Here is an 18,909-nt window from a genome sequence, read left to right as displayed (position 1 = left end):
TATCAAACTGCATCTGAAAGGGAAACAGGGAGCTTCGGGGTTTCCAGAGTGGTGTACGGATGTTGCGAAACAACAAAGATATATCAGCGAATATTATGAAAAAGAGGGTGTCCGGCTGGACCCCGGCAACATTAAAAAGAATCCGGCCAAAAGACAGCTTTCAAAAATTGCCTTGAACAGTTTGTGGGGGGAAGTACAGACAAAGAGACAATTTACCACAGACCACCATTGTGAGAAACCCCGATTAATTGTTCAGGTACTTATTTACGCCATATCATGAGCTGACCAGCGAAATCGATGCTGGACAACACATCAAGTTTGTATCAACAGGGCCCAAGTCGTATGGGTACAAGCTGTCTGGTGGGAAAGCCTGTTCACATTGAGCGTAATAATGGTGAAAATGTTAACTTTGAGAGTCTGCGGGACTTGGTTTTTGACTATGGCGTTAACCCTTATGCTGAGTGCCGGGAATTTAAACATTTCTATTCAACAGCCGATGATCGTGCGTGTTAAAAAGGATTGGCACATTGAGAGCCGGACCTTAAAGAAAACCCAAAAGGTGGTGTACGACAAGCGGGTGCTGCAAGAAAATTTGACATCATTGCCCTACGGATATTAACACGATGGATGTCAGGTTAAAACACCCTTTTTCAAGCATTTTGTCCAGACCCTCGAATTGCGGTAAAAGTTATTTTATAAAACAGCTCTTGGAGAACGGTGATACCATTATGACTCGTAAACCCGAAAACATAGTCTGGTGTTACAGCTGCTGGCAACCTCTATCCGCTGAGTTGCTTGTGAAATTTCCATACATTCAGTTTATAGAAGGACTACCGACGTCGTTTTCCGACGACCAGCTACTGCCACCGGGTAGAGTAAATTTGATTATAGTTGATGATTTGATGGAGTCTGCGTGTGAAAATAATGAGATAGAAAAAGCTTTAACCAAATACGTACACCACCGAAACCTCAGCATCATGTATATGATCATGTATATCATCCAAAATGTGTTTTGTCAAAGCCGGAAAAGTAGAACCGTAGCGTTAGATACAAATTCCATGGTGCTGTTTAAAAACCCTAGAGATAAACTACAGATTATAACCCTGTCCCGGCAGATGTACCCTGGTAAAGCCAAATTTTATTTGGAAGCGTTCAATGACGCTACTAAAAAACCTTTCGGTTACTTGTTGATGGATTTAAATGCCGACACCCCAGAAGACTATCGCTTGCGAACAAGTCTTTCCCCCCCAGATGTACCCACGTCTTATGTATTTAAAAAAAAAAATTAAAGTCAGTGATCTTGCAACCATAGACTCAGTAAAAAAAAAACACATTCGGTCCGTCGACATGTCTTCACGAGTTCAGTGAAACCTGACTCTTACATTTTCTGGTGAAAGCCAGCCCCAGTCAGCGGAAACCTATTCTCTGTGGGGCTTCAGGTGATCTTGTACAGGCAATAGCTAAAATCACCTTGAACACCTTGAAAGGGAACATACCGTTATCTGCTTAGCAGTTTGGGACCCTGAAGAGAAAGCATAAGCTTTTAAAGACTGTCAAAAGGGTCTTCCCAGTGGGCATTGATTCGTCGAATATACGTATATTTACGGCGAAATTACGTCTATACGTATATATACGTCGCCAAACCATCGTTGAACTCACTGTAGTCTCTCATGTTCACCAAGTCGGCCTGCCACTGCCAGTCCATTTCAGGTACCAGCGTCCTGTTTCTCTTAAAGCTCACACGCCGCCACACGTGGCGCTCACACCTGTGGAAGTCATGGCCCTCAACAGACTCCCCACGCTGCCGTAACTCCCCGCTTCCTTAGGGTTATAATAGAGCGCGCTCAACCCCATGGCAGACATGATCGCCTTCCAACCCTCGTCACTAATATGTGCTTTTTCGAGGGGAATGCGGTGGCGGGTATTTGGACCTTGAGGCTCAGGACTGCTCAGTGGGGGAAGGCGGGACATCCGCTCCACAATGACACACCATTGGCTCGGGTGGAGGGAGGGACAGCTGACCATAACAACACACCATTGGTTGAAAAGGGGGCTGGACATCCGCCCACCACAGCCTCCCATTGGCTGAAAAAGGGGGCATGGTATCTGTCAAAAAGTTTGACGAAAGGCATCGCTTTATACTACTTACAGGTCTTACTTAATATTATTTTGATTAAAAATAGTATTTTAATAAGCAATAAATGGCACATAAAATAGTTTGAAAGAGAAGACCACATAAAATCAACTACAAATGTGGGAACTTGTAAGATTATAAATTGCATGTAGCACATTAGCAACACTACAGTAATGCTAATATAACAATAGTATAAGAAAATCCTGATCCAATTCCTTTCAAATGTTGATACAAAATGTGAATGACTTCAGAAGTGGGTATTGGGTCTCCTGATGGAGATCAGAGATGAACTGAGATGTGTGGGAAGGTGTACAGAACCGTTAGACTCCCAGTTCCACATCAAGAGGCTGAGCACAATGGATGAGTTCTGTACACACGAGTGAGTCCTTGCTGCTGGTATGATATTACTGTATATTCTCTCTGGTGTAGAAAATATTCACTAGTATTCTAGGTTACAGATGGGTCATAATTTGACAGCCTACATTTGATTAATAGGATCCATCTCTGGCATACTTTCTTATTTTTAGTTTATAATGTATAATATTACTTATCTTTTAATGCCAAAATAAAGTGTTTTACATAATGTTCTATGTTCTAAAACGTTACTACAATTTAACTTTGAAATATGGTGACTTTGTATTCTAAGACTGAGCAAATACTGCAGAAAAGTGCAGTTAATATGTAAAAATGTGTTAGTTCCATTGAGTAGTCATGGGTAATGTGTATGTCTGATTAGTTGATTGATGAAGATCCAGTAGTAAAAAAACTTCTAATATTATTTCAAATATATTATTTCCAAATAAACCAACTTTGGAGAGTAGGTGGCAGTGATGTCAGAGGGAGTGTGTTCACAGTGTTGTCAAGGTATTGCTTATTGATTTTTAAGATGTTTTTACATTACATTTTTACTTTGATCAAGTTAAAATATGCACAAAATTTAGTTTATAGATACCTATGTGCTAAGCACTGAATTTGCAAGGTGTAAAGCTGCAAAACTGTCTTTTAAAGTATAAGGATTACAGTAGTACATTTGATCCTAAATATTTGAGTAAAAAAACATTGACTGGAAACTCACTTGAAAAACATCTAAGCTCAGTGAGAATTTGTTTTTCAGACAAATGACAAATGAACTGATGATGGAATTCAACTTCGCTGGCATAAACTGGAAAGATCAACGACAAAAGAGGGGCCTGGGAGAGACAAATCTTTATAGAGTAATTAAAGGTACTCTTATTTTATGTTGTACTTTCAAACTTTGGGTACTCTTTAATTAGGACAGACTATTGGTCCATTATTATGATGCAAGCTAAACTTAATACACTGATTAAGCTTTGAGCTTAGTAAACCTTAATGGTTCTTTCTTGAGATTAATCATAATTTATTTGAGTACTAATATTATAAAATTTTCTCCTAGCTGCAGTGCTGAAGTCCCACCCAACAACAACAGAAAATGAAATAAAGGAGCACAAAATGCTTTGTTTGAAGATTGCGTACGCAAGGCAGGGGGCCTGGAAGTATGGACACTGAAAATGATAAGTTGCTGGTTCTAACTGTTAGGACAATAAGAGAGGGCTTTGCAAATGGTGAACAGTAAAAATTGGTCTTAACTTCACATTGTAATCATATTTTCTTGGAAATATAGAAGTTATACGTTTCAAAATTTACATCTGAATTGAAATGTGTTTTTGACTTAAATATTAGCATGTTCAGGTAATTAGTTTGTGTTTGTCTTTACTATTTATATTGCCATGTTACAAGAATTTGTAGCTAAAGTTCACTAGTTGTGTCTTTTTATAATTAGCCTTTGTTGATTACAATATTGTATATCATGTATAATTTGAACTACATATTTTTCAGGTGTTTGATTATTCTGAAAATTAACAAATTCCTACACTAAGTCATTGGCTTGATTTATGCCTTGATTTAAAATCTCTTTGATGTATAATAGTCCTCTAAAGTTATCTGTATAATAGAACTCCAACCATTTATATATAATGAACATATAATCATAGATGTATAATTGACGTATAACAATATACGTATATTAGAATTTCATTCTAGACAAATTACGGACCACATTTATACGTCTAAGGTATTCGTTTAATAGACTTATATTCTACATCTTTTGCCCTCTGGGCCAATTGCTGTTCATGAGCTCCTAGATCCACTTGTTCCCAGTGGAACCAGCCTGGAGCAGCAGAACAGAGGTTTTGTTTCATTATATTGTCTGCCATTGTAAAACAAGTTATCCCTTAGGGATAAAAACTCTCTCTCGAGTCATGTGTATCTCCTGTATTTGCCCCATATTCCCAGGGCTCATCTCTCAGCTGAGTGATCAATAGCTGAACTCCACATTGGGGTACAACAGAGCCTGCTGTGGAATTGGGCAGGGGAGGGCCGGTTGTGCTCCTGAACTAGTCCCCTCCTCTCCTACTCTCGTATTTGAATCACAGTCTATAAACTCCAGCCCTATTGCTTTTTTATTTATTTTGTTTAAAAAACAGCTCTGGTGAGTTATGTATTTAACAATAACATTTCACAAATCTATCCAAAACAATTCTGGTACAATTCTTTTTTTACTCAAAGGTCTTTAGCTTAGTGGGCAAGACCTGGGTTCGAGCCTATACAGTGAGGCATGAACTAGGGTGGGAGTGGCAGGGGTACAAGCCCTAGAAACCAAATCCCTTACAATAAGAGAAGGGCAGACAGTTAAATGGGGATAATTTCGAAGTTGCAAATATGAGATACCATAGCACGGTTTTTTTCACTCCCTGGTGAGACGGGCTTCCATAGTTATGTGTATTCTTGATATATCAGAAGGGGGCACTCTTCTCTTTACCGCACGTAGTCCCGAATACCGTGTATGGAGTTTGCGTGAGTGAGGTCAGTAACGAGCTTGATCAGACCCAATCTACTGCTTTCATCCAAAACAGCCCTTTATTTGGGCTTCAAACACTTAACAACATTGACATATTTAGACAATGTCTGCCTGGAATTTCCTCCCCCTTAAACATTTGTTATATCTCTGCAGCAGAACATAGCAGGAGCCTGGTTCAGGTCTTAAATTGAAGCTAGCCCCCTTGGCTTTGAGTGTGAATAGTCAAATTTCTTAATGTGCCCACTCAGCAGACAAACATATGAAAAAAAAACAGCTGGTGAACATGTTTTTTTGGTCTTCAGAGGTCATATTTTTCAACTATATGCATGTCAAGGGCCTGGGAATGATTTGAAAACCTTGTTCTAGGTAACTACTAGATTGGATAAAAATCTGGGACAAATTGATCAATTAGAAAAAATTCTACATCATGTTTTGTGAAGACTGGACCTGGAATGACATTAATAAATTAATACAAAATCATGAAAATAAGAATAAAAACCATTGCAATTGCTATAAAAACCTTTAGACACTGCTAGAGAGCCTTTATCTGCTGTTATGCAATGAAAACAAAACCTCAGTTAACTTCTGGTGTGGAAAAAAAGGAGCACTGATAAGAAACTGATACTGACACGCTGGGCTGGCCAGGTGTTTTTATTGGGATTCTGCTAGTTCATTAATTTATTGGTTTATTGCATAGTAGTGTCATGTCTGTGGAAACAAACTTTATGGTTTTGTTGTGGTGATATTGGAGAATACGTGCATGTGAGAAAATTTGTAGAGCGGTTTCAAACAAACGTTATCTCAAATATAAAAAGTGTCACCTGGGGAGACAGGAGTACCTCCCCCGGTGACCTCGATACGGACTACCTCCACCTGTTACCCCTCACACTCAATGTTTCAGAAAAAGGGTTTTAATTTAAGCTTTGCCCAGCAGTGTTTGAGCAGAGAAAAGAAACAGAAGCGGTATTCGCGCCGGTCTAGCACAGTAACCACTAACTCAAATAATTCAATAATAATAATAACAATTATAATACTAATAATAGCGAAAGAACACCGACTTCTTCTTAAAAAAAACTATTAACATAGTGCGTCTCCAACACTGGCTGGAGACTCTGTGTGTCCGGGCTCAGCGGTTATATAGGACAGGACTCGGCGAGCTGCAGGTGAAACTCATTGCTCTGCGCTCCCCGTGCGGAATGCGCGTCTCCTCCCTCCAGACTCGTCACACCGCCTTCATACTCTTCAGCGGGGGAAAAAAAACAACAAACTCACCTTTACTGTCTTCATACATGCCTCTTAAATCCCAGAGTCAGTACTGGGTTTCTCTGTTCGAGGTTACAAGCAGAAACAATAAAAGTGCTGAAAGCAGGAAGTTATTTTTGCTCGTAGGCATAAACGTGTAAAAATACATTTTCTGATTCCTAAAACCTAATAAAATCCACGTACAGTAAGTCTCCCTTTTGTTCCCAATGCACATAACTGAATATAAACCAGTCAAGTTCAGGTATTTTTCTGCTGAATATGAATACACTAGTTCTGGCGCAGCTGTTACAACAAAGATACTTACGAACTATTTTTTTCATACGAGCTACTGCCGTTTTTAAATGGAATATTTTTTCAATTCGCTAAATCACACGAAACACCAACAACACTCATCGTAAGCATCTGACCAATCACATTCCTGAATTTTAAAAGTATTTAGTATTTATTTTAACTTGTTTTTTTAAAAAATATACACCTGTTTTACATATTCTTGCCATTTTTGGCATATTGTAAGTGGTTTGTAACTTCAAATTGATAATTCCTGATCTTTATAACTGTATCATTTCTTTTTACCTTGTTTTAATATGTTTTAATTATTTTTGCATTTTATAGAACTTTTTAATATATTGTGAGCATTTTAGCAAAATTTTTAAATAGGACTATCAATGCTCCTGACTTTTAAACCTGTATTTATTCTGACATTATTCTCTCCAACTGCAGATGAGGAGGGATGCATTTGATTTTTAAATTGGTTGATTTTGGGGGAAAATGTACATTAATTTCTTTGTACGTATCAACAGTGGGAAACTTGGCATTTTGGGATGAATTGCAATCTTTACTGCAAGGCCCTGAGACTGATATAGAAATGATGTGAGATTTAAATGACACGTTTGATAAATCAGACAGGCACAGTACAACATCTAAAATGGCAGAACCCTCTAAAGTACTGAAATATTTTAGGCACATTCATAATCTACAAGATGTTTTGTGGTTACTGTGTCCTGCTACCCTTTCATATTTTTTAGTGTGCATGAATGTGTCCCACTTCTTTTACTAGTTTTTAAGGAAGATTCTGAAATATCTGATTACGAGATCAAGCCAGAAAAAAAATGATGACAATTAGTAGGAAGAAAGATACAATGTATTGACAATGTAATATGCTTTAAAGGATTAAAAGGAAAATAAATACTTTATCTATGCAAACTAATTCAACTGAACTCCTCTAAACACTATAGCCCGAAGAATTGCCGAAGCACAATGTATCACTTTGGGTGACACTAAAGGAAGAGGAACACAACACTCAAAACCACAAACAACTTATTTTCAACAGCAAAAATATGCTTGAAAATATTTGACAAAAAAAAGAAACCTTACACGCATGGAAACCAATATTTATCTGCTAGGGTAGAATGCAGCAGAGAACAGTAGGGCAGAAGGTTAGTGTAACTCTATAGTGCATCACAGAGGCTGGTCTCTTCCCCTCATTATGCAGGCTGACTTGTTCACAGTGAACTGTCCTCCAGCGATCCTCCTCGTCAGCTGCAATCACTGACATCAGACATGATGTTAATACTCTGACAGCACTTTGGCTGATTTAGTTAATGCGTTTTCCTATTAAACAGGAAATCTTGAGTTCAAATCCCAGTGGTGCCTCTCTTCCTGTCTTGTCTTATAGAATGTATCACTATGGATGATCACGTGCGGCTTGATTTTGTTAAATGCAAGTTTTCATTTTCTTTCTAGAACAACTTGCTTTTCATGAAATTCATACAGCTTGCGAAAGATGAAACACAGATCTTGCTTATCAGTGCAAAACAAATATTACAGGCCGGCAAGAATAAAGTCTTTTTTTTTTTTACCAAAAGCTTGCAAATGGAGAAAAGGGTTGCACGTGAGTCTCTGGGAGCTGTTAATTGAAAGGTTAGTGGTTCGAGCCCATTTCTCATTATTCTACTTAATTGGATTCCTTAGTAAAACCTTAACCCACTTGATATTTGCAGGAAATGCAGTTGTTTTGTGTGTCAAACTACAACAAGTAAACAAGTGAGTACATTAGTCATTATCACTGGGAATGACCAGTCATGGCCAGCATTCAAGGGAATCATATTCAGCCATGGACTTTGACCTTCAAATGGCTGGCGGGAGAATTCATTTATACTCTCGTTGCACCCTTAGTTAAAATATTTAAAATTACAATACAGATTTGTTGGAGAACTTGAAAAGCAAAAAAGACAGTTGGACAGCATGATTATGTTAGGACTGTACATTTGTATTTCAATACTTTTGTATATTTATCTTAATTTTAATATAGATGTAACCATAAATGCTGTTCTATATATATATAAAGATTGTTGTATTTTATAATATTTTAGCAGAGGGCACAAGGGGGTCTATTATACCTTGCGAAACATCCAAGACAACTATAATAGAGGCTCATATTTTTTTTAAAAAGTGCTTTAAAAGAAAACCAAAATTTGTATGATATCATCCCTTAATACCGACGTTCAGTTGAAGGATTTGAAGAAGCAACACAGATAGGTGAGTACATTGATTTTGGACCCATGTTTGCATCTGAATAATCTTTCCTCCTGGAAAGAATTAAAAACAGGTCTGTTTTGAGTCTCATGATGAGTCTCTTCTGGATCTGAAAAAAACAGTGTAAATTTGTTTCCGATGTATTTTTCAATTTTATCAGATTTTTTCAGGTGAATGCAGTTGATACGTTCAAGTTTTTCTATGATGACAGGACCCACACTTAGGGCTCAGTACTGATAACACTGCTGATATTGATGGAGTAGAAATAAGTGATGTATTGGCAGCTTTATCTGAAACGAGAAGTCCTAGAACACCTACAAAAATGTTAGGATTCAGAGGAAGAAATATTTTTCTACCTCACCCAATCCTATTGTATTAACGAGGCTGAAGTTGGCTGCTTATTCGCCAGCTTCTTATTCGCGTTTTTCGTTCCAGTGCTGCTGCTGTGATGTTATGCCGCCTTTCGCCTTTAGATGGCTCTCTATAGTCATTTTTAAAAATACTAATCCGAGTGGATTACTGCACATATCCTCAGTAAAGGGGAATATGTAAGTAATGATTATCCAAATTGCATTTTCGTATGAAACACATTTCAGAAAATCGAAAACCAATTTTCAAAACTCACAATAACACAAACTGGCATGTTAGACAACAAGTAAATAAGACAAAGGCAAAACGTGAATTCTCAAAGTCTTAAAATCTTGCATTTTGCAAGAAATGTTATTATAGCAGTTTACAATGGGACATTTAGAACATGGCATATGAGAATATATGGTTAACGGAGGATGAGCAAAGGGTGATGACACTTTCTGCGTATTGCTATGACCCTCCCTCCTGATTATAAAATTGTCTCACAATTCTGCCAATGAGGTGTGAGACACAATGTAACAGACTCTCAAAATCCTGAACTTCAGGAAATGTTGCTGTACCATTTTTAAGATATGACCTTCTGAATATGGCATGAGAGAATTCATAGGGAAAAGCTAATTGCTCTTTCTGTTGTATTGCGATGGCCCCTGTTTAAAAAAAAAACATCTCAGAATTCTGACACAAAGGTGTGAGACACAATGTAACAAATTATGAAAATCATGAACTATAAGAAAATTTACTGTACCTTTTTTTAATATGACCCTCTGAACATGGCATGTGAGGATTTATTGTCAACAAAATAGCACCCCTTCTGCTGAATTACTTTTTCCCTCCTTCCTCATTACCAAAACACTGACACTAAGGTAAGAGAGACAAAATCACTCACCACAAACATTTGTAATGACAAAACTTCACTGTTGCATTTCTGCGTTGTAACATTCTGAACATGGCATGTTAAAGTATATAGAAAACCTAGATCAGAACAGGCTAAATGTAATTCATAGTGATTTATATTTTTTTAATTCTTTCTAAATGAAAAAATATGTTTTTCAGTGATTATGACACTTCTGTATTACATAAAATATGCTTCAATGCCAAAATAAATAATAATGGAAAAAATACCCACATTGGACATTCATAGTTGTGATTATAGGAATGTTATATATCAGGTGGGTAGCTGTGTCAGCATGCGTAGGCTGCAAAGGAAAAAGTAAAGGATTATTCCATGCTGAAAAGAGAAGAAAGGAAACATAACGTGTTGGCCGTAGAGCCTTCTTCAGGTGTGAGAAAGACAGGGCAGTAAGCAAAGATAATTTCCTTTATCTTTGCTTACTGCAGTTTAAAGACGTTAGGAAGTTTTACGGCTAACAGCTCCACATCAACTTCCTTTTATAACTAACCTCATCAGATCCCTCAACTCCCAACTCTTCCAATTTCTCACTTCAGAGAAGGATAAAAAACTCAATCATCCTCTACAGAGAAAAACCATCAACACCCCTACCACCTCCACCAATCCTAACCTTGTTTTTACTATACCTTCTGACCTTTCCCTTTCACCCCTTTGCATCCTCGGCTAACTTATTTTAAAATTACAATAGACTGTATAGTATTTATGTTTAAAATTAAGGTAAATATGTCAAAATATCAAAATCCAACTGCACAGTGCTATCGTAACAATGCTTGTCAAGTTCTCAAACAAACCTGCATTGTATTTTTAAAATATTTCAGCAGAGGATTCAACTGGAGTATAAATGAAGATTCAACGATAATTTTTTTTGAGTGAATATGGTTTTCTGGGGAGTTGCAATGTTGGGCATTATTGGACATTTCCCGGTGACCCTGACACGTGTTAAACACTCGCATTTCCTGCAAATATTAAAATGGTTATGGTTTCGCCGAGAAATCCAATTGATTTCAGACAACATTTACATTGCAGAAGAATCCCATCGCTGGGTGGACTCGAACCACCAACCTTACAGTTAACAGCCGAACGCGCTAACCGATTGCGCCACAGAGACTGACTGGCGGATTCTTCTATCGAATCACAAGTTTTCGGTTAAAAAATAATAATCTTACCGTTTATTTTGCCAGCCGGTAATATTTCTTCTGCACTGATAACCAAGAATTGAATTTCATTTTTCGCAAGCTGTGTGAATTTCATCAAAAACGGAAAAAAAGTTTTCCAGAAAGAAAATGAACACCTGCATTTAACGAAATTAAGCCCTTTGTGATTGCCCGAAATGATACGTTCTGTACTACAAGATAGGAAGAAAGACACGGCTGGGATTTGAATCTCGGTTCTTTTGGTTAATAGAGAAGCGCTTTATCCAACTAGGCTACGGTGACAGGACAACCATCACCTTTTACAGCCACTTGGACACACCGCTCTGAGACATCTGCGTTCAGTAAGCGCTGAACCTGCGCTCAGAGCAAATTGCCTCTTTTACATAGCAGCCCCGACACTGAGAAACGAAGAGAACTGGCTTTTATCTGGCATTTTCATGTCCAATGCGTTTGACATCTCCCAAGGGCGACAGAGTTCTTTTGCGACACTATTTCTTCTTCTTTTTTATTTCTGTACGCTTTGATAAAAAACGAGAAATCGTGCAAGGGAAAAATGTCTTTTTTTTTTCATAGAGAAAACGTGCACCAGGAAATGTTGTGTTGAGAAGAAATGATTTAACATGATACGTGACCTAATTTATCAGAGCAATTGCTCACCCAGCAAGGTCTGGAGAGGTTGGGGAGTCTGGTGGATGTGATAATTATACGGTGTTGTGGAAGAAAACAGTCTTTCTTTGAATTCTCAGTCAATCGGAATTTCAGTGCGAAACATAAACCCCTTGTCTGATTTAAAGAGATTATATTTTAAAACTCATAAAAAATCAGAAAACACATGTTTCTCACTTTGAAATTTTAGACGGAGCGGTGCATTACTAGTAGAGGCGCTGAGCACACTATGGGGAAATTCAAGTCATGTGAAATGCCAGCGGTTTAATAAACAACGCGTCTGATTTCGGATCATAAGATTATAGGTTCGACTTCTACCTGGCTCGTGTAAATTTTATTATAGCTCCTCAGTAATAGATGTATATTATGTAATGAACCGCACCTGAAAGCAAACGTTGGGTCTGTTTCCTTTGTTTTCCAGCATGAAATAGCAAATCGTTACAAAAAGCACCTGCTAATGTCCAACAGCGGTTTTTTTTTTTTTCAAATTACATTTTCAGGCTTCAGACACTTTTTAATAAAACAAAAGTGTCCGGAAACTCATTAACTTTCAGGTTTGCTTGAACCTGTATTAAAAAAAAAAGTTATCTGAAACTTCTGTGATTCCATTATCTGATGTAGCTGTCTCTAAAGTTGGACGTGATGTTAAGCAGATGTGAACTGTGCCTTTTCTCTTAAAAAAAAAACAAAGTTCTTTTTTTCCTCCTCACTCCAATGCTGGGGACTGTAAGCCTGTGTGAGCTCCACACTGCGTGTCCTGTACTGCTCTATTTTGTTTAGATTATCTATGTGGTGTACAGATAGAACTCAACTGCATTGTGTGAATTCCGTGTTCAGGACCAGCAGAACCTGAAAAAGTAACAGCTGACCTCGACGTGATTTGAACACGCAGCCTTCTGATCTGGAGTCAGACGCGCTACCGTTGCGCCACGAAGTCACGGCTGTCCATACCTTTGAATTCCCCAAAGGAGACAAATCAGCTTCACAAAAAAAAAAAAAAATCTCCTATGAAGAGCGCAGCTCTTCCAAAGAGAGTCTCTTCTTCCCAGACCACATTTTATTCTTCCTGCGCAGCTCTTGTGCAGGTGTTGTTCTCAATTACAGATCCAGGAACACTGATTGTTTTTTCTATTTTTTTAAATTAAGTACCCCAAGGTGCAACGGTAGCACGTCTGACTCTAAATCCCCAAGTTCATTTTCAAAGTATATCGGAGTCAACTGATACTGATCAGGTTCTGCTGCTACTGAACCCGCAGTCTTCACCTTAAAGTTCAATTCCCCAAGCTTTTTGACCTTATATGTCCATCCCGTCTCGTCAAAACTCGTATTTTCACAGGGTACCCTTCATAAATCGCAGTATAGAATGAAAAATCTCCAGTAGATCTCGGCCGCTGTTGGTGATTTTCCTTTAAAATAAATGAATCTCTGGAAATTTTACGGAGTATCACTTTCACTGAGACCGAGAAGTGTTAAGCTGTACATGCGTCTTTGTGGTTTGGTTGTTAACCAAAAGGGTGGTGGTTTGAGCCCTTCCAGGGACGATATGAGCCTTTTAATGTACACACCCTCCTCACTTCATTTCTCCACGTCCGGTCTTGTACCGCTAACAAATACAGAGCCCGTAGGAGGCAGTAAGCTCGCATATATAGCTCTCTGTGTATATAATGAAGAAGCAGAGGTTAGTTTCTCATCTGCGCGTTACAGAGCCTTACGCAACTCGTAGTGTACCACGGGGCATCAATCATTCCAGGCGGAAATGGACTCCTTTTTGTTTCTCGAGGGATCATATTAAACATTTCATTAGTATCGAGAGGAGGATCACCATGAAACACAAAAACAAACAGTTTCATTCTGTCTTTTTTAGAAAGTAGCGTTTGTGCTGCATTAATTATATTTTCGTGGAAATATAGAAGTTGTAAATGTTAAAATTTATATTTGAATCGAAATGTGGTTTTGAGTTAAATTTTAGCGGGATCATGTGATTAGTTTATTTGTCATTACTATATATATTGCCATGTTACTAGAATTTGTAACTGAAGTTTACTAGTTGTGTTTTTATGATGATTAGCCATTTGTTGATTACAATATTGTATATAATGTATAATTTGAACTACATATTTTTCAGGTGTGAATAATTGTATATTTTAAGAATACATTTCTAAAACAAATCATTGGCTTTATTTACTAGTTTCTACACCTATAAAATATTTATTTGATGTATAATAGGCCTTTAACTATATATGTATATTAGTCCTCTAAATTTATCCGTATAATATAACTCCAGCCATTTATGTATAATAAACATATAATCATAGATGTCTAATTGACGTATAATGATATATGTATATTTGAATTTCATTCTAGACCAGTTACAGAGCACATTTATATGTCTAAAGTATGCGTTTAATAGCCATATATTCTACATCTTTTGTCCACTGGGATGTGCCGATTTTAATTTAACAAAGCTAGATACACATTTTCTAATGCAGCCTTCATTACAAGACAGTTTGTTTCTCGAAAGCGTGTTATGTAAAAAAGAGAAAAACGAAAATATTTAGATGACAATCTTTCAAAGCTGAAGATTTTACTTTTGAAAAATTGACATTTTATGTATGCAGATGCATTCGCTGGTTCTAGAACTTTGCTGTGCTTCCTGAATCATTTTCAGCGTTATAAAGTGGGTGTAGAGGGAGCGATCTCTTTGTAGAGCAGTTGACAGGCTGGAGATGTTCAGACTACTCTCGTTATTTCTCAAATGCTTACATCATTTTTCTTTCACGCTAGGACGCGAGTGTGTACATGGGCTTGGTTTTCGTTTCACTGATTCTCATTGAAGATTTGGGAATTAACGACGAAAGATTCAGTTTGGCAGAAGGTTTGGTTCACAACGATCTTGAAGACACGCCATGTAAGGCAGCGTGTGATGATTTGTACTATAAAAGACCAAGTGCTCAAAGTGACGTCTGCGTTTACCATTTAGACTTTTCCATCTCGGGCACACTTTTAGAAAGCAAAGATAGAGTAGTTGTGTTGAATCACACTAAGACATCTGTTAGCAGAGTGGTGCAGCGGAACCGTGCTGGGCCCTTAATCCAGAAATCGACTGATTGAAACCATCCTCAGCTATGTACATTTTATGCACGATTGATAAGCACACCATCAGTTTAATGAAGTACATTAAAACTGATTTTTCTCTCGTGTGTGTGCAAGCTTCACACTTACAGTACTCTTTAATCTTTACCAATAGCAGATGCCCAAATGTATCTTTGGTTGTTCTGAGATCCTTGATAGTTTCCTCAAATCCTTCAAATGAACATCCATATCAAAGCAATTATGTTTAATTTTATTACAATTAAGGTACATATACAAAATATCAACACACAATTGTATAATGCTCATTTAATAATGATTGTCAAGGATTGTCAAATTCTCCAACAAATCTGTGTTCTAATTTTAAAATATTTTTGCTAAGGATACAACGGGTGTATAAATGAATTCTCCTGACAGCCAGTTGAAGATAAAATTCCACATGTGAAAATGGTTTTCTTGGACATTGACAGGTACTTAATTGTTTACTTGTAGTTCCACACGAGTAAAATCCATATTTCCTGCAAATTTCAGGAGGGCTTGCGAAGAAATCCCATCAAGTTTTAGCAGAGGTTATGGTTACAGCGGAACAGTCTGAAGCTCGTCCCTTAGTGGGTTTGAACCACCAGCCCTTCATTTAATAGCTGCAGAGAGACACACTCCCGTTGCTTTTTGCCATTCACACGTTTGTAATTAAAGAATTATAAAATACTGACATTTTCCTGCCAGCCGGCAGTATATCTTCTGCACTGACCATGAATAACCAATAACTTTATTTCATCTTTCGCAGTCTGTAATCCACAGAAAAGGAAGTGAATACTTGTATTAAGCTAAATTAAGATGACGGAGATGCACTGCCGTTGTTTTTCTCCACTTTTCGTTAAAAGGAGAAAAATCACTGATATTTTCTTGCGGTATTTCTTCTGTCCTGATTAGCAAGACTTATATTTTATCTTTCAGAAGTTGTATGAATTTCTTGAAGTTCAGAAACAACTTGTTCCACAAAGGAAATGAACACTTGGTTCAAAGTAAATCAAGACATATGTATCTCTCACCGCGTGTGCTCTTATCTGTCCATCTCTCTACTTTTCTCTCACTCTGACAGTCTGTGCAGAGTTTCTGAAGGGGATGTAACACCACTTGGCAAAGAGAAAAATTATCAGAGGCAGAATAATAAATCATTATTCTCTTCTCAGTCTGATTCACAGCTCAGAGACAATCGGACAGAAGCTCCATACTTCTTTTTATCCGTCAATCCAGAACCAGAGGACATTCAGACAATCCTGGAACAGCCTGGACTCAGGTCACATCTCCCCATTTTCTCCTTCCTCACAGCCACTTAGAGACAGAGAAGAGCTCCTGGTTCTCCTCTCTGTGAACTGGGCTCAAGACTCACTGATCTGTCAGCTGTGGACTCTGTTCCAGGTCAGAAGCAAGAAGCTTCTATTAACCCTTTCCAGGACCTCCAGCCCTTCAGTATTACTTTCTTTACTGTATGTCAATCTCCAAACATGTTTTATAAATGTTTTCTAACACACGTGAGTGTGGAATTATCTTTTAATGTAATAAACACAAGTAGTGACACTCTGGTCAGTACACTGTATATTGATTATTAGTAGCCGATGGGCCAATGACCGTGTCTACAGTAGTGACCAGTTGACCAGTCTGTAGCTCTCAGCAGTGGGACTCAGATCACACAGAAGAAGACCTGTCTGTGTGTGATTCCACACCAGCCCAGGGAATCACCAGCTCTCATATGTCTCTCACAGGTGTCTCACAGTCTTATAAATTTACAATTAGATGAATTATTGTAACAGTTATACATTTAATTTAAATAATCAGACTACCTATGGAACTGAGAGCAGGCTGGAAATAAAACCAGGATACACATTTTAACCTCCAGGATCAGGTTCCTGATCCTCCTGGCTTCTATACTCTGATGATTCGTTTAAAACATTTAAATGCACTTATTACAGGGACTTGTACTCGTTCTCTACTGCTCCACACAGGTACGCCTTGTAACACATTCATCTGCGAAGTAAACTATTTTTTTTCCTGTTTAATGAATTTCATTCCTTGGTTTGTCACTCTCCTTTTACAACTGTTATGATTTGCTTCTCTTCACAGCCCGGTGTATTCTTTTTTGGGGGGGATGTTATATCTGTAAGAAAAGCCCCCCAGGCTCCGGACAGGAGTCTCCTCCAGCGGAGACGCGCTCTGCTCTGTTAGAAAGAGCGCTGTAATGTCACAGACACCAGCCTGAGCACCTGGATCAGAGAGCAAGACCGCGGGAGGGTGCGCACGGAGGAGAGTTATTGATCATTTATCTATCGAAAACCAATTAATTCAATTGAAAAACCGTAGAATAAACGATTAACTTCACCGATTGGTGAGTACTGGTTCTTTTTCTGTTTTTGATCCTGTTTTAAATATCTAGAAAACAGTCAATAAAGACTGTATCGATCAATTACCACAGTGTGTTTAGTGTAAAAAATGTTCAAACCGAAATTAAACAATGATTATTCTTATTATTATTTAGGTAACTGTATCCTAGAGCTAAAAAAATATATTCCAAGTTGATAAATGTATGTACAGTGCCTTGCGAAAGTATTCGGCCCCCTTGAACTTTTCAACCTTTTGCCACATTTCAAGCTTCAAACATAAAGATATAAATTTTTTATTTTATGTGAAGAATCACCAACAAGTGGGACACAATTGTGAAGTGGAACGAAATCTATTGGATTTTTGAAACTTTTTTAACTAATAAAAAAATGAAAAGTGGGGCGTGCAAAATTATTCGGCCCCTTTACTTTCAGTGCAGCAAACTCACTCCAGAAGTTCAGCGAGGATCTCTGAATGATCCAATGTTTTCCTAAATGACTGATGGTGATAAATAGAATCCACCTGTGTGTAATCAAGTCTCTGTATAAATGCACCTGCTCTGTGATAGTCTCAAGGTTCTGTTGAAAGCGCAGAGAGCATCATGAAGACCAAGGAACACACCAGGCAGGTCCGTAATACTGTTGTGGAGAAGTTTAAAGCCGGATTTGGATACAAAAAGATTTCCCAAGCTTCAAACATCCCAAGGAGCACTGTGCAAGCGATCATCTTGAAATGGAAGGAGTATCAGACCACTGCAAATCTACCAAGACCTGGCCGTCCCTCTAAACTTTCAGCTCAGACAAGGAGAAGACTGATTAGAGATGCAGCCAAGAGGCCCATGATCACTCTGGATGAACTGCAGAGAACTACAGCTGAGGTGGGAGAGTCTGTCCATAGGACAACAATCAGTCTTACACTGCACAAATCTGGCCTTTATGGAAGAGTGGCAAGAAGAAAGCCATTTCTCAAAGATATCCATAAAAAGTCTCGTCTAAAGTTTGCCACAAGCCACCTGGGAGACACCCCAAACATGTGGAAGAAGGTGCTCTGGTCAGATGAAACCAAAATCGAACTTTTTGGCCACAATGCAAAACGATATGTTTGGCGTAAAAGCAACACAGCTCATCACCCTCAATACACCATCCCCACTGTCAAACATGGTGGTGGCAGCATCATGGTTTGGGCCTGCTTTTCTTCAGCAGGGACAGGGAAGATGGTTAAAATTGAGGGGAAGATGGATGCAGCCAAATACAGGACCATTCTGAATGAAAACCTGTTGGAGTCTGCAAAAGACCTGAAACTGGGACGGAGATTTATCTTCCAACAAGACAATGATCCCAAACATACAGCAAAATCTACAAAGGAATGGTTCACAAATAAACGTATCCAGGTGTTTGAATGGCCAAGTCAAAGTCCAGACCTGAATCCAATCGAGAATCTGTGGAAAGAGCTGAAAACTGCTGTTCACAAACGCTCTCCATCCAACCTCACTGAGCTCGAGCTGTTTTGCAAGGAAGAATGGGCAAGAATT

At 38.2% G+C, this 18,909-nt stretch overlaps 1 non-coding gene across 1 annotated transcript; it reads right to left on the bottom strand.

Annotated features, from left to right (window-relative positions):
* Nucleotides 1-12,774: 12,774 nt before the first annotated feature.
* Nucleotides 12,775-12,846, bottom strand: trnaw-cca (transfer RNA tryptophan (anticodon CCA)). The gene has a single exon. It is a non-coding gene; the product is annotated as a tRNA-Trp (tRNA).
* Between the last annotated feature and the right edge of the window lie 6,063 nt (nt 12,847-18,909).

Source organism: Lepisosteus oculatus, chromosome 14 (genome assembly GCF_040954835.1).
Source record: "Lepisosteus oculatus isolate fLepOcu1 chromosome 14, fLepOcu1.hap2, whole genome shotgun sequence".
NCBI lineage: Eukaryota > Metazoa > Chordata > Actinopteri > Semionotiformes > Lepisosteidae > Lepisosteus > Lepisosteus oculatus.
The sequence above is the reverse complement of the archived record's forward strand: the minus strand, read 5'-3'. Positions and strand labels throughout refer to the sequence as shown.